This window comes from Anas acuta, chromosome 3 (genome assembly GCF_963932015.1).
Source record: "Anas acuta chromosome 3, bAnaAcu1.1, whole genome shotgun sequence".
NCBI classification, from domain to species: Eukaryota; Metazoa; Chordata; class Aves; order Anseriformes; family Anatidae; genus Anas; species Anas acuta.
Genome location: NC_088981.1, coordinates 84,219,844 through 84,235,203, shown reverse-complemented (window position 1 = coordinate 84,235,203; position 15,360 = coordinate 84,219,844). Strand labels below are relative to the sequence as shown.

The following is a 15,360-nucleotide window of genomic DNA, read 5'->3' as shown; positions in this document are numbered from 1 at the left end:
GATACGGAGGGAGCGGGAGGAGGAGGAGGAGGAGGAGGAGGAGGAGGAGGAGGAGGGGCCGCCGAGGCTGGAGGCTGCCGAGCCGCGGTGGCGCAGCCACGGGAAGCGAGCGAAGCCAAAATGCCCCCGGGGAGCGCGGCCCCGCTGGGGAGGCGGGCTGAAGGCCGGCCCTCCTCCTCCTCCTCCTCCTCTTCCTCCACCTCCTCCTCTTCCTCCCTCCCCCCTGCCTCAGGCAGCGCCCCCCCACCCGAGGGGGAGGGGGGAGGGCTCCGGTGCCCCCCGGCGCCCGCGCATAAGTCAGGCGTGTTGGTTTTAGGACAAAAAAAGAGAAAAAACATTAAAAAACCCCCAAACAACAACAAAAAAACACTCCCCCCCCTCCCAGCCTAGTGTGTGGGCGCCAGGTTCCTGCCACGGGGGCGCCTGTAGGTTGAGCTCATCCTCCTCATCCTCCTCCTTCCTCATCTTCATCCTCCTCATCCTCATCTTCATCCTCCTCTTCCTCCTCCTCCTCAGGGCGCTGCTCGCTGTCCTCGCCTCGCCCGGGAGCGGAGCCGCCGGACCAGCGGAGGTAACGCGGGGCTGGCCCCGGGGGGGGCCCCAAAACGCGGCCCCCGGGCGTGCTGAGAGCCCCTCGGGGCCGGGAAGGGGGAAACAAAGCGCAGCCCGCTGCTGGTTAGGTGAAAATGGGGGAAAATCCGTAAAAATAGGGGGTGAGGAGCGCGGCGGGCCGCCCGCCTCATGGCTCGCCGCGAGCCCGGGCGCTCTCGGGTCGAGCCGCGGCCTTGCGAGGAGGAGCGGCTTTCGGGGCAAAAAGCAGCGATTTTAGCAAAAAAACGTGTCCGGCTTTCACACAGGGGGCTGGTAGGGAGGGTAACCGGCCGGGCCAGGGGTGCCTGAGGTGGCACGGGAACCAGGCAGACATACAGCGGGCGCAGCGAGCCCTCGGGCCTCCCCGCTGTAATTTGGGGGCAAATCGGGTTGAATCCGTGTTTTCTGGCCGCAGCCGCCCCTCTGCCTCCCTGCGCGGACAGAGGAGGGCAGGGAGAGGAGCTAAAACCTCGCCGCTTTCCCTCGCTTCTTCCCAGTCACCTCACAAAGAGGGATTAACAACTGGGTTTATACAGCAGGAGCCCAGCTCCCCTGCCTTTTGGCGTACAATCATCAAATGCCCTAAAAAAAAAAAACCCAAACCTTAAAATCCTAATCTACGCGGTCTATAATCGAGGGTAGAAGCGCTCCCCGGCGCAGATCTCCCTGAAGCAGCAGCACCCGATGTGCTGTGCCCGATGGGTTCATCTCCAGCTTCCCTCGCTTTTAAATTACAAAATGTCTGGGTGTCTCCCTTTCCCCGGCTTTTGCAACAATAACCATGCTCTGCCTCGGCTTTACCGCAGACAAACACTTGAAATAAGTGAGATGGCAATGAAATCATTTACCGCCTAATAAAGATTAAAAAAAAAATAAAGCGACTGGAGTCTCTTTCTTAGCTATGTAGAATATGTATCGTAATACCTCGTAGGTGGTTCTCACAACAAAGGGCTACACGAATAATGTGATTAACATTTTAATTTCCCCTGGTGTTTACATATAAGAACGTATACTTAAATATGACATCACTAAACCTATAAACCAAGGAATTGAGAATTTTTAATGGTCGACGAGTCTGAAAGTAGAGGAAAACTGCCCTGAATATATCGAACTTCCCCGTTCCTTTGGCAGCTTGTAACTTTTCCTGATGCAGATTAAAATACAGCCCACAGAATCAAAATGTTCGTGTGTTTTGAGACTAAAATAAGGATTGTGTCTTTCATTTAATTTTTTTTTTTAGAGCACCTAGCAAAATGGAATCCCAGTCCCCGACTCAAGCCCGACCACAGCAGTGCTACAAATACTAATTAATGAGCAGCTTTTACAAACATACATTCCTCTTCTCTTTACAGATAAAATCTGATTTTGTTGATGTTGTTTATATGTGGCTTAACACGGAAGTCACAATGGCCACAAGAGAAGATGCAGCGTTATTATTGTTTGGTGATGCATGTTAGAGTTTTAACAATTCCTGCAGCAGTAATAAATATTCCATTAATTTTTTTTCAGAGATTAACAGGGCGTTTTTTTGTTGCTTTTTTTTTTTTTCCCTGATGCAATTCAATTGAGGATGTTTTTGTTACATACACTAGTGGAGAAAAATACCCTCATCTCTGAATTTTTACAATCTTGAGTGTAGGGCTTTCAAATAATTCCCTTCCTTTCGAGTGATCTTGTCACCTTACATTATCCTTAAGTAAAAATACATCTCTTCTACTCTGTCACTGAAATTTAATGTTTTTTAAGAGATGTTTTCACTCTGTAAAAATTGGCATAAAAAAAAAAAAAGTGGAATTACTTTCCTTCTTCAGATATAACAATTGTTAGAACAAAAAGGAAAATCTCAGATTTTTTTAATCTGATAATTTGATTGTTTTAACATCTGATATTATTGCACATTCTTTTTGCTGATGTTAAATGTCCCATTATATTTTTGTGGCTTTCCAATTTGAATATAATACATGTTCACTAAAATAATTTAAAAAAATAATAAAGTTTACTAGATTTTGCTTTTAATAAAGCTGAAAACTTAGTTATAGACTGATGCAAAGACTTTTTAAAATTTTTCCTAGCTATGTTGGCTTTTTTTTTCCTTTTTTTTTTTTTTTTTTTTCAGAACGTGTTTGGCACTAAAAGTATCCAAATATAGATATGTTCGGGAGAATGCTCTTGGATTACTGCTTATGTTTGGTAAATAAAAATGTGGTATCTTTGATTTCTTCTCGATTTGTGTGTCTTGGTAATTTTTTGTTTGTTTGCTTTTAATTTGTATTCTTCCTTCATTATACTTTATATCAGTTATCAGTGTAGTTTAGCAATCTTGCAACCAGAAAGTGCGTTACATGTTGGCTGCAGTTTGATATGAAAATGCTTTCTGTTTCTCATGAAATCTGGTCTTTTCTTTATAGACAAAGGAAAGTATTTATGGCTTGTAAATTGCCAAGCCGGACAATGTAGCTAAATACTTGAATCACAATATTGGGGGAGCGGGGGTAGGTTGTGTGAGCAACATAAAGCATTCACTAAGCTTTCTTGGTTGATTTTTTTTTCATTTTTCCCCCCTCAAAAGGGAATTATCACCACCAGTTGCTCGTCTTTTTCTGACTGTTGGTTCTTACTCTTGAAACCAACCATTAATTTGTCAAGGGTGAGAAGAGTGATGTTATTATGGAGCCAGCCAAGTTGTGTTTTTTTTTTGTTTTGTTTTGTTTTGTTTTTTACTGTTGTTATTTTGTATAATACATATCCGCGTAAGGAACCAAACGTGTCAAAATACAATACTACCCCGAGTAAATTCCTTCTGCAGCTTTAAACAATAACCTACAATTTATCTAAATAGCTTCACACCAAAATGGTCTTAAACACCCACTTGCTTATGCTTCATGCCTAAAAGATCCTTTCTGCACTCTACATCGGTAACCTAGAGGAACGTTCAACTGGAGAGCTCCTTACGGATGGCGTAGCCAACATGCATTCTCCCTGGTCCATATCCTAAATACTGAAGTGTATGCTTCCATTCTTGACCTTTATTTCCTTTCTCTAGCGCACCATTACCACTGAACATGGATGTCTTCCCGCTCAACCCAAAATACACCATTTCACCTTTTGCTTTCTTTTCCATGATGGTGAACAGTAGCGTGGCATTAGAGATCTGTTACCCAAATTAACACCATCATTGACATATTAATGTTTTATAAAGGCACACAAATCAGTTCACCCCTAACAAACGTATTTCTAAGTATTCTTCTCTTCTGCAGGTAGAAAAGTCCAGTCACTTATGAAAACATCATTCATTTTTGTATAAAAATTAATAATAAACCTTGAATCTCCCAACAAGAATCTGAAACCAGATCTATGTCTCATTTATATTTTGAGCGGAAAATGAGTGGTTGAAAGTCATCCTCTAGTCTGCTGTTATCCAAATACATGTAGGCTGCACTAACTACAACATCCTTTCAGTTTCACTATTAAATATTTGAATGAACATGAAAAATTCCCCTTATAAACAGAAAATAAGAATTAGACCTATGTAACTCCTACTGAATAAAAGACTTCTACTGGTTTGTTTCCCTTTTTTTTTTTTTCTTTTAAGTAATTTAATTTTTGCCCCTGTATGTTGTAAATGAACTTCGATTACAGTAACCAAATCAGTTTGACAGTACAGCTTTCTACGCTGACTACATTTCCTAATTATCCAGAGAATTTTAAGAAAAAGATTAAACTGCTGTACTTAACTGTGTGCTGTTAGGCTGTTCTTCACAGAGAATTTGGGGTATTTGCCACATTTGGTTCCACGTTCATTTTGACGCCTTTCAGGTTTTCTCACGATTCTAGAGCTTGTTTTTGTTTGGTTCTTAAGCAAAAAAATAACATGCAGGGTCTATTTTAGAGGAAGGGTAGTGCAAAATGTATATAGGAGCAGGAAAACGTTTACTATGTTGCTTTCTATACCGGCAGGCATTTTCTGTCGTCATTACTTCTACAAAACTTTCAAAACTTTGTTACTATTCTTTCTAGTAAGGCACTCCAGTACATCAAGGCACTTTCCACTGAGCAGAAGAGTTAAGATGTATCAATGGTTTGCTTCACTGGTTTCATTTTAGAGTTGTAAACCTCAGAGGGCTTATTTTAAGCCTAAGTGACTTTTGTTTAATGTTCACAAATTGTAAAGTGTATTCAGACACATTTTAATGGTGTCTGTAAATGACTGTTTATCTTCCTGTTTCTCCAAATGAAAATCTAGATTTCCGTTCAACCAAATTTCAGGGCCATTCACGATGAGGGGGTTGGATCTGATGTTTTAAATTATTGTAGTAGTCTTGTAGAAGCATTACAACTTTTTAAAATGCAGATGAGGGGTTATCTGTCTGAATCTTCAGTGTGAGGCTGGTAGCAGTAGCTTTGGTATAGGCTTGGAATTCCCCTGAAGTTCATGCAGCGGACTACTACAATCTACATCAAAGTAATAACTTGAGAAATGCTGTCATACTTTTATCTGAGATATAGTCTGATATAATTACAGGAAATGCTGAAGGGAACATATTTCAGCGTTTACAGATACTCACTGTATGCAGTTTAGATAAAACCAGGAGAAAGATCAGAGATCTACCCAGAGAAGAGTAGAAGAACATTGTAGGTAAAATTTCACGATGATACATTCAAAATAATCCATCAGAAGAAATAATGGAAGTCAGTTATGCTCCTTATGGGCTCCTAAAGAAATAAAAGCCAGCAAGCTAAATTCAATACCTAGCTTTAACCTTAAAAAAAGACCATTCTAGTTATGTACTCACCATCAAGAATGTGATTTTTTTTTCTAGAACTCTTAATACGAAAACAGTGAAACAATCCAGTGATCCATCTTATGTTGGAAGATCATTCTGAGTCTTTCACCTTATCTCAAAAGAATTAGAATTCAGAGATACATGACGAAAATAGGTAAGACCAAGAAAAAAAATTATTTTAAGGATAGAATTAAAGACCAAGGAAATGGAATAAAGCATTTGAAGAAGGTAAGATAAAAAAAAGTCACACAAAATATCTGTTTCAGAGAAGATAAAGAAGAATCTTCAGTAAACTGTAGGATGTAGTGCAAGAACTGAAGTCGTTGAAAGATTTCAAATTAAAAATGATGTTTTCCCCCCATCACAAAATATAGCCATCTTGGCTTCGTTTTGCCTCAGAATCACCAAGGCAAAGCTTTTAGCAGTCTTCAGAAGAAAGAACTGACACTTCTGCGGGCAATCCAGCGAGAGAACAAGTGCAGAATGGAAGGATCATTAGGCTGATCCGCTACCGCACTGCCCTGTTGCGAGCTTTAAGACAATGCCTTGTTTCTCCTAAGTGTTTCCTTCAAACGTGGTTTGATTTCGTTTAGAGCTGTCATGTATTTTTATTTCTATGTAGCAGAAATATCTGCTTTCCCCAAAACAGCAATGATGCAATGCAAGGAGTACCAATATTTGCACTTACAGTAAAGATTTTAGTGCTGTTAGCATCGAACCATTTGGCTGACAGTGCCTCCTTTGCATAGCATATGTGATTTGTCAATCACCCATGAAATACACATCACTGAGGTTCTGATCTCCATTTACTGTTCAGTCTTCTGAGAAAATCCTGGGCTGCAGATCCAGATTTCTTAATATTTTGTTTTCCTCTCTAGCATCCAATTGATGCCTTGAAATGATTACTTTTAATTTTTCAGTTTGCCTAGATAATCTGCAAAAGGGTTTTGGTGTGCCAGGTAGGCATGGTTTAGTAACAGATATAAATTGTGTAAGATAGCTGCTGCTGTAAAGTCATTGCTTCCATCTCTTGATTTTACCGATATTAAAGTACAAGAGACTGGAATTACGATTACCCTTGCATTTACACGATGCTGATTTTTTGTTTGCTTCCTTGTTTTAAACCCAATAAAAATGAAAGATGGAGATCGGCACATGGGCTTCCCTTTTTTCCAGGTAAGGACCTACAACAAAACTAAAAGATTGTGCTCATTCTAGCTCAACTAATCTTGAGTTTTTCCATGTAAAGTGGAGAGGCTCATTAAGTGCTGGCCAAGAAGAAACCTCTTTCAAAGGTGTCTGCCCGGATTCCTGGCTTGTTCTCTTTGGAGGTACAAAGTGCTAACCGTTTTTGCTTCCCGGAGGAAGAATTGGAACTGAACTTGGATTTCCCAAGCACCCAAGTGGGTGAAAGCTACAACGCTGCTGGATAAAAGGCAGGGCTACCATTGTGATTGGGGGCCAGGGTGGTAAATGGGCTCTGGAAATGTTTAACGAGGGGGGCTTGCAAGCAAGGCGAGCAGAAGATGCCTGGATCCTGAGTGTTAACGGGCAGCGTTGGGGACCCTCAGAATTCTACAGATATCCAGAAACTCTTACTGGTGGAAAATCAAGCGTCTACATTTTGTATCTCCAAATTATTTCGTAGTTAACTGCTGTACATGCTCTCACCCAGCTTTGGGTTAGCTTATCACAGCTACCCTGCTAGGGTAGGTGTTCCTGAAGCAAGATCTAGAACACAAGCATGCCGCTCGTTTCTGCATGGGCGCATTCTGTTAAAGCTCAGGCTTCCGAGATCAAATAAAACAAGGAATTGAACTTGATCTTTCAGCATCAAGTTTCACTAGTACTAATTGCCTCTCAGCAGGCCCTTGTAAGCAAAGCACTGAATAACACTAAAACTCAGTCAACTCGCATAAAGAAACGAGATGTTTCACGATGACTGGATTGAGCGTTTAAAGAAACGCCCAGGTACTTGTCTTTAACACAGTTCCAGTTTGGGAGTTCATTACTCTGGCCATAATAAAAATACATTTACTTAGTCCATGCAATAAGGTTTTTGTATATATGTTTGAAAGTGCTTTTGAGGAGAAATGACTGCACGTTTAACCTTCCACCTAAATACAGCTGAAGTTTGAACCACCGAGTTAAAACACCAGGAATGCTAACCCAGCATCTCAGTGTTTGAGGAGCTGGGACCCTCCAAAATCCTTACCTTATTTTTATACCGGGTTTCTTTTTGTTTGCATGCCAGGTATGCTCGGTCTTATAAAACAGCTGGATCATGTTTTAAGCTTTATCTGCTAGACATTTATAAGAAATGAAAGCTGTGGTTTTTACAGCTTATTTTCCTCTAGATCTGAGCAATAAGGTAAAACATCGAATTCCCGCAAGCTGAGAAATAAAAACAGAAAAGATAAATTCTCCTATGTAATCTGATACAATTCATAAAAATCAGTAGGGTTTGAGAAGAACAAGCTGCAGGAGGAATTACTTGAAATCTAAGTAACACTGAAAATAGCATACTGACATTTTAAAGGAGGGATCACCTGGATCCTGTTGATCAAAATTTCATCAGAACTTGATCTTTATGTCTCAGATTAAACCTTACATTTCAACACATGGTTAAAATTCAGAGAACTCTGGAAAATTTGTTTTGCACAAAACAGAAAAGAGAGTTGCCTAATAAACTACCAAAAATATTTCCTGGCGAGCCTGCCAGCTGGCAGTTTCTGAGTTTTGGTTTCGCTGTGTTTGAGGGATGAACAAGGAACACAGAGACAGAGAGCAGCTGATGAATCAGCAGAAGTCAGGGGGAAGACACCTGCGCTGTAACAAACTCCTGAACAGGATGTAAAACTATTTTAAAAATGGGAAAAAATAGGGATTTTTTTTTTTTTTTTAAAGGGCATTCCCTTAGAACGCTGAAAACAAACAGTGTCAGCTTTCCAGCCTTCAGGTAAATGCCTGACTTGAAGAATTGATTTATGCCAAAGTTCAGAGTCAGAAACTTAACATCACAGAGGCTCTCACTGAAGTTCCAGGATTGATGTTCCTGGTCATTGAAAGTTAAACATTACAGTCAGTTCTTAAAACCCAGCAGAATATATGCCTTTTTCCTCAGACTCTGGATAACAGTTACTGGCAATTTGAACAGTATAGGCAGCTGGGTTTGAGCGCACAGACCTGAGTACTGGTGCTGTTTAAGTTGTTACTTAAATTCATTTTCAAAGTATACATTCTTAAAAACAAACAAAAACAGGAAGAGGTATTCATGCACCTAACCCTATTTAAAATAACCAAGCAAACAACAAAAAAAAACTAACACACATTGAAACCCCACAACACTACTCTTAAATTCTAATAACGGGGCAATGCCTCAGCTCTGTTTATCTCAGTTAAAGTCCTTGTGTTGGAAAGAAAACTAACCAAATCAGAAGTCCTAACCCCCCTTTCTTTCTTTGGATCTTTAAATCGAAACCAAATACTACCCAAGTGAAATAAGAAAATCCTTCAGCCCTTTATGGTAGACCACTCTCAGTGCATCCAAGACCTTCTCAGACCAAGTATACTCTGGTCATTTAATGCTGGGTGTTTCTGACAGCACAGGCCTCTCTGCAGGAGGGCAGGTCACGGCATAGTTACACAAAATACCACTTTGAATTCCAGCGTGCAGAAGGTAAGGAGCACTTGTTGCTATATTTCTCATCTCTGAATTTTACCAGTGCTAGTAAACCGATTTGTACTGGTGCTCACACCCTTCCTGAGGCTAACTGCTTTGCCCTGGCCAGACTCATTTTATTAAACTCTTGACAATGCGGATGCAGCTGTCCTGCTCGGGTGGTTAAAATTTGGGCTGAGCTAAACCTTGAACCATGCCAAGGGTTGCTCGGGAGAAAGCTGGTTGGCCTGGACCCAATGCAGGGGCTGTGCTGACACTTCAACAGGGTAAGCAGCTGGGTTCGAGTGTCTAGCCCTGGCACCCTTTGGTTTGCTAGCTTCGTGAAACTGTGACAAACACAGCGCCAAAGACCGCCATTGGGCTTCGCTTCTTAAAAAATAAATAATCAGATTTTAGTATGTAAACTGTACGTGACTGTAGCATGTAAAATATGGAACGTGTCCAATACAAATGGCCTTTGTTCAGAAGTTTGAGGCTGAGCTAAATCCTACCCAGTTGCTAACAAAACCCTAATACATCTCGGAACATTTTTGCACAGCGTCTGAATTATTCAATCCTTCCTTTTGTCCAGCAAATAACGACAAAGCTATGAAATGCTTTTTTGTTGTCGTTTTTGTTTTAAATACAGTGACCACATGAATTTTGTGCTTTTTTTTTTTTCTTTGACCAGCCCATGATTTAGTAGACATAACGATAAGTTCTTATACGTATCACACCATACGGTAACATATGTGGCATATGATATACATCAAAATATTGCTATATCCTTTGGTCTGGGTCTGTAAATATTGATGAGAATTTGGGTGCAGGGACCTTAAGCTTACAGAACATTGATATTAGAGAGCCCATCGTAGCTTGCATTTCCCTGGTTCTTACGGCTGATGAAAACTTCAGATGCAGGGCAGCCGAGATTCAAATAATTGACTGCAGAAGCTTCTCAGGACTACATGAAAGATCACTGAAGGAAGAGTCGATGTGGAAAACAGAAACCTGGAAAACAGAAAGTGTAAAGCTGCTGAAAAATTGGGAGAAAACAATTTAACATTAGATGGAGGTAAACATAAATTAGCGGCCATCAGGGAGATTCACGGTGTGCCTCAAACTTCCACACGGTTCTGAACTGCTGACTCCCTATGGTTAGAGGCAGCAAGCAGCTGGTTGCAGTCCTTTGCAATGAGTCTATTTAAAGTGCTTGAGGCACATTGCAAAGGAGATGATGCTGCGGTGATCAAACACTTGGCCGGGCTGTACGAGGAACAGGAAGGCTAGTTAGTGCATGAAGAGCACTGAAAAGAATCCTTAAATGGGATTTGGGCTGAGGGCTTCTTGCTGCCTTGTGTTATCTGGCCTTCTGAGCAGGAAAAAATCCACCCAGTTTTGAAAGCCCTTCAGATAACAGAGCCCTTCGTGGCCCAACAATAACTTAGAAAGTATCAGACTGCTACACATGAGGATGCATTGTTGTAAGGAGCTATATGGTATCAAATGCACCATTGTCTAATTGCTTTATGAAATAAAGGGGACAGGCAGTGTCTTCCATGTTTGCTGATATAAAACGAGGCTCTTGTTTTTAGTGACAAATTGAGCCAGCCACTGGATTTTCTGTAAATGCAGGACTTGTACTGCAGGCGCTTCAGGGCCTATAGCCCAAAAGCACCAGCCCGTCCTGAAAAGGCAAACCGGGTCACACAGGACTCCCTGCTGGCTACTGTGTTCACCAGGTGAGGAGCACGATCACTGTTTTCACTCAACAGACCCAGCATCTCAAAAATTAGTCAGACACCCCTGCGAACATGTGAGTCGGACAGGGGCTTGACAGAGCCACAGAAAGGCAAAGAAAGGTCTCCCAACATCAGTTACTTACGACTCGTGTGGCAGCGATCCTCCTTAAATTCCTGCAGTTTCATCACTGAGGGTGACATCTACTTGGAAATACGGTTTCATTTTACCTGGCCTTTGGGATGCTTTTACAAACGTATATACAACTGCTGCTGTAACTGGAGCTTGCAGCTCCTAAATTTCATGTTTCCCACAGTCCTAGCGCCAGCTCTACTGCCAGAGAGGTGACAGCTCCCACATCCCAGCGGATTCCCCGCTACTGGCTTTGGGAGGCCGAGTTCACTGCGACCTGTCACCACAAAAGCTGTGCTTGGCTCGAGGCTCACGTGCTAGCAGGGACAACGAACAAAGGAAAATCGTGTCCCTGAGCAGGGAGCTGCTAATGATCAGGGTAATGAGGTCCTAGAGCAGCGCTCTAAATGGAGCCAGCTGAGGAGAGAGAGTGGGGAGACCACAACATTTAAAAACTGAATAAATTTATAAAACTCTGAAATATGGCATGGAAGACTTCAGTAACAGGTTCCAGACTTGGAATTGCCCTATAGGTCAAAACGTTCCCATCTGAGTTCCCTTGGCTGGCAAAGCAGGCAAAGCTTCCTGAAAGGCTCTGGAAGCTCATCACCGAGTAGTTATCCTCGAGGTGGGAATTTGGCACCGATGCACAAATGATAGTTAATTGCAATGAAGTACACGGCAGCTTGATTTCTCTATTGCCCTCAAGGAAATAAATACAGTTACAAGATTTACCAGAAATATATCCCAGAGGGGAGGAAAAAAATGAAGTAGACTCGGTAACTGAATTGTTGATACAAGGCTTAAGGGGGAAACAGACTTGGCGATGCTCATGGCTTGCTTGCATGTGCAGAGAATTTTGCAGGGTTTTGCTCTTGTACCTACTCCTAGAAAAATCAGTTTCCCTTGTGTTGCACGAGGTCTCTTCCTCCACCCCTACCTGCCCAGGTTACAGGGTTGAGACTTTTTCCATTTCTTACCTTTTTCTCCTTTCCCTGGCTTGCCTTCCACGGACTAAGGCTGCTTTTGGAGTATTCACGCATCTTCTCTTCCACGTGCTGCTGTGCGGGAGCTTTCTTCCAGCCTCGTCCTGGGACATCCCCCGGCTGCCTCCTGTTGCCACAGCAGCAGCACTCCTCCCTCTGGGGCCAAATAGGCAGCCGGCTTTGGAGTGACTGTAAGCAATCACAAAAATATCTCCAGACCCACGGCTTCTCTCTTCTTGTCAGTTACTGTAGATGCAACTGACGTATTTACATCTGTTCCTTAATCTGGAGTGGCAATCAATCCCTTCATCTTGTTGTAAGAGCTCGGGTCTTCTGCCATTACAGCATGTTATCAGAAATTAGAAGGGGGTTGGTTTGTTTTTAAGACATTAGATCATTGCAAGATTTTATTCTGATGCTATTAAGAGCTTAGAATGGCCTTCCAGCTGCTCTAGATAAGGTAAAAGTTCTTGTTCTAAAACCTTTGCTTTGGGAGGAACTACAGTAGCATTTTATGCTGATTTTGAGGATGGACTGAAGACTCTGACAAGGTCATTGCTTCCAGCCTCTGCGTTGTCTCCAAGTTCTATCACTTGGCATTAAATCGTTCGTTATTAGAGGAAGGCTCGTAATCAGGCAGCACAGTACCTGAAACCTCCCAATATAAGTTCGTTTTTATAACCCCCAAGTCTGAAATCTGTTTCTGAACGGGAGTCGAAGCAGTGATAAAACAATTCCTACAAGTTACACTACGCCAGTGCTGAAATTAAGCACAGTGGGCCCATGCACTCAATTCCTTGTTTAAGCAGGAATTTAAATTACTAGCTTTATCCCCCTTAAAGGTATTAAACCACTCTTTTCTATTCGCATTTAGGGGGGAAAAACGACTAATTAGTATCAATAGACAGATTTGCAACGTAGTGTTAGTGAAGTCATTTTGCACAAGAACGTATTATCGCTCTCTTTGAAGGTGCTGACAAGAAAACAGCATTTTGCTACACTCGTCAGTCTCTGCTTCTTACATACGCACTACTTTGTTGCTAATACTATGGTTCATCACAAAGGGAGTAATATGTCAAAACAATTTATTTCTCCTTCTGTCCATTTTCTGTAGAAAAGCTATAATTATTTTGATTTATTGTAAATCCAGAATTGGTTATTACAGAAGGCAATCGGTGGGTCATAATCTAGGTAAATAGCAGCTTTGCAGTGAGTTCAAAGTTTGTGAATAAAGCAAAAAGTCTGCTTATTACAGAGAACAGCAGTAGAAAATTCTTGCCTTTACAACAATCATCGCACCAAACATTTGAACGGTGCTCCTGACCATCCCGTTTGTGATAATTTACCCAGCGGTAGGAGTATTGCTCTAGTTTTCCTACAGATAGAGAACCATAGTCCTTAAATTAGGAGGATGACAGAGTTCTGGCTACTGAACTTGTTTACAGACAGTCTCTGCTATCTTTTTACACTTTGATTCAAATGTATGAGTTTACTGACTCATTTAATATAAATTAAGATAGTGGGCCAAGGTGTTGCTTAAAATCAGATACCAATCAGCTGCCCAGCAGCGTTCCACGTGCAATGACCCAAGTGAAAATACAGATCCCACGAGGGTTTCAGGTCAAAAGCAATTTATTCAGGGGAGCCACACACTCCTTCACATCGCAGATTATTTTCCTTTCTCATTTGACGCCAACCTATCTTTATAGCGTAAAGAATAGTCACTTGTTTCTCAGTTGTATTATCTCCTTCAGGTTACATAAATTTCTGTATAATTGTATTAGAAATGTAATTAATACTGTGGCTGTTGAGGTTTAATAACATGATGCACACTTCAGTATAGTAACAGTGGTTTAATTTCAAACCGTGCTCTCCCTTCCCACTCTTCCTTAAGAAAGTGCACCAAAAAAACCCAAACCACATATTATTTTCCTATTCCATTAAAACTTTCTTACATACGTGTATTTTGCTGTTTGTTCTAATAAGGGAACTGACACATCCCTTAAGTTCCCTAATAAACAAACTAATTTTCTTGCTATTCTTTCTCCCTTTACCTATTTTTTTTTTTTTTTTTTAAATGAACAAACCAAATAACTTCCAAAGTGTTGGGAATTGGACAAAACATAGCAGAACAACTTACTTTTCACTGTTGTTTAGTATAAGCATTCATTTTCCATTAGCACCCCCATAAAGACTTATGTCTCATCTGCAGTTCTCCACTTGGAAGAAGCTGCATTTGCCATTTCAGAGTCAAAGTATCAAGAGCATCCTTTGGCTGACATATGCAATTAGCTCAAGTTCACTCAAGGACATGGAAAAAGCAGAAAGTAACAACCAAGAAAAATCATATAAAGGTGGGCCTTTGACTACAAAAGAGTGGCATTTTCAGATCATTCACTGAGTCTTGTTTCTCATGGGCCTGCCTTCTCTAAACTTGAGAACAGTCCATCCTTCCCAATAAATAAATACATAAAATTGTTGTATGTACCCTGAACTACCCATCCATTACTTTCCCAGGAAGGCCAAATACTCATGGATTCTTCCAAATCTTGTGTACAAGCATGAAGCAGCCAATCATTAAATACTGATGATGCAAGTTTCTTCAAGGCTAAGCTGCAGCATCTGGCCCTTTCATGAAACACTTCAAAACTAAAATGCTTACATACTTCCTGAAGGTGCTCTGAGGATCACCAGCTGCCCACAAAAACACCCTAGCCACATATGTTTGAAGATGCTTTCAAAAAAAAAAAAAAAAAAAAAAGTGTTTTACAACTTGATACAGTGCTTTGAAAATTTTCCTGCATCTCTGAGAACTTGACAAATAAATGAAAAAAATGCAGAGCATCACATTTACAAAGCACTTCTGAAAAATTAGAAATATTAATTGAATCAGCAGGATAGTGTGCTTCATTAAACTTCATCTAAGTGGATTTTCTATTGTTAAATGCTTCCAACAGAACTCTAGCACTGAACTGAATCTACTAATCTGGTCAAGCTGACATAAATTTTGTGCCAGAATTGATACATGTTGAATATCATCCAATTAATTTAAGGACCAACTTCTGTCTGACAGAGATTTAGTCAAAGAAGCTCCCCTAGAAGAAGCCTGTCCAGATGTGTCAGTGTCTTATGATGTTACATCACTGCTGTGAAGGGTCATTTCAACAACTCCACCTGGCTAGGTAAGATTAAGCAACTGATCCCTTAGTTCTCCACAGAAACTGGTCTAACGTCACAAAACCAATCCCCAGGAATGATAAACCCATAAATTGGCAAATGCTTATAAAAAGCACCTTGATGATTATGTGAAAAAGTTCAGACGAAACTTCCCAAGGTCATAGTGTCTAAATTAACAGACTTTTCAACAGGGACGATCAGAAACCAAATGAGAAGTACCGTGCAGGACTACTCAGTACATATCAGTGAAAAAAGATATTGACTTTCCTTCTGATTAGGCTACAAATTT

General features: G+C 41.1%; 1 long non-coding RNA gene across 2 annotated transcripts; it reads left to right on the top strand.

Annotated features, from left to right (window-relative positions):
- Positions 1 to 187: 187 nt before the first annotated feature.
- LOC137854555 (uncharacterized) lies at positions 188 to 15,078 on the top strand. 2 transcript variants are annotated; one of them, XR_011095226.1, is made up of 4 exons: positions 188 to 571; positions 5,412 to 5,529; positions 14,107 to 14,248; positions 14,968 to 15,078. It is a non-coding gene; the product is annotated as an uncharacterized lncRNA (long non-coding RNA). The 2 variants fall into 2 exon arrangements; XR_011095227.1 differs by lacking the exon at positions 5,412 to 5,529.
- Positions 15,079 to 15,360: the final 282 nt, after the last annotated feature.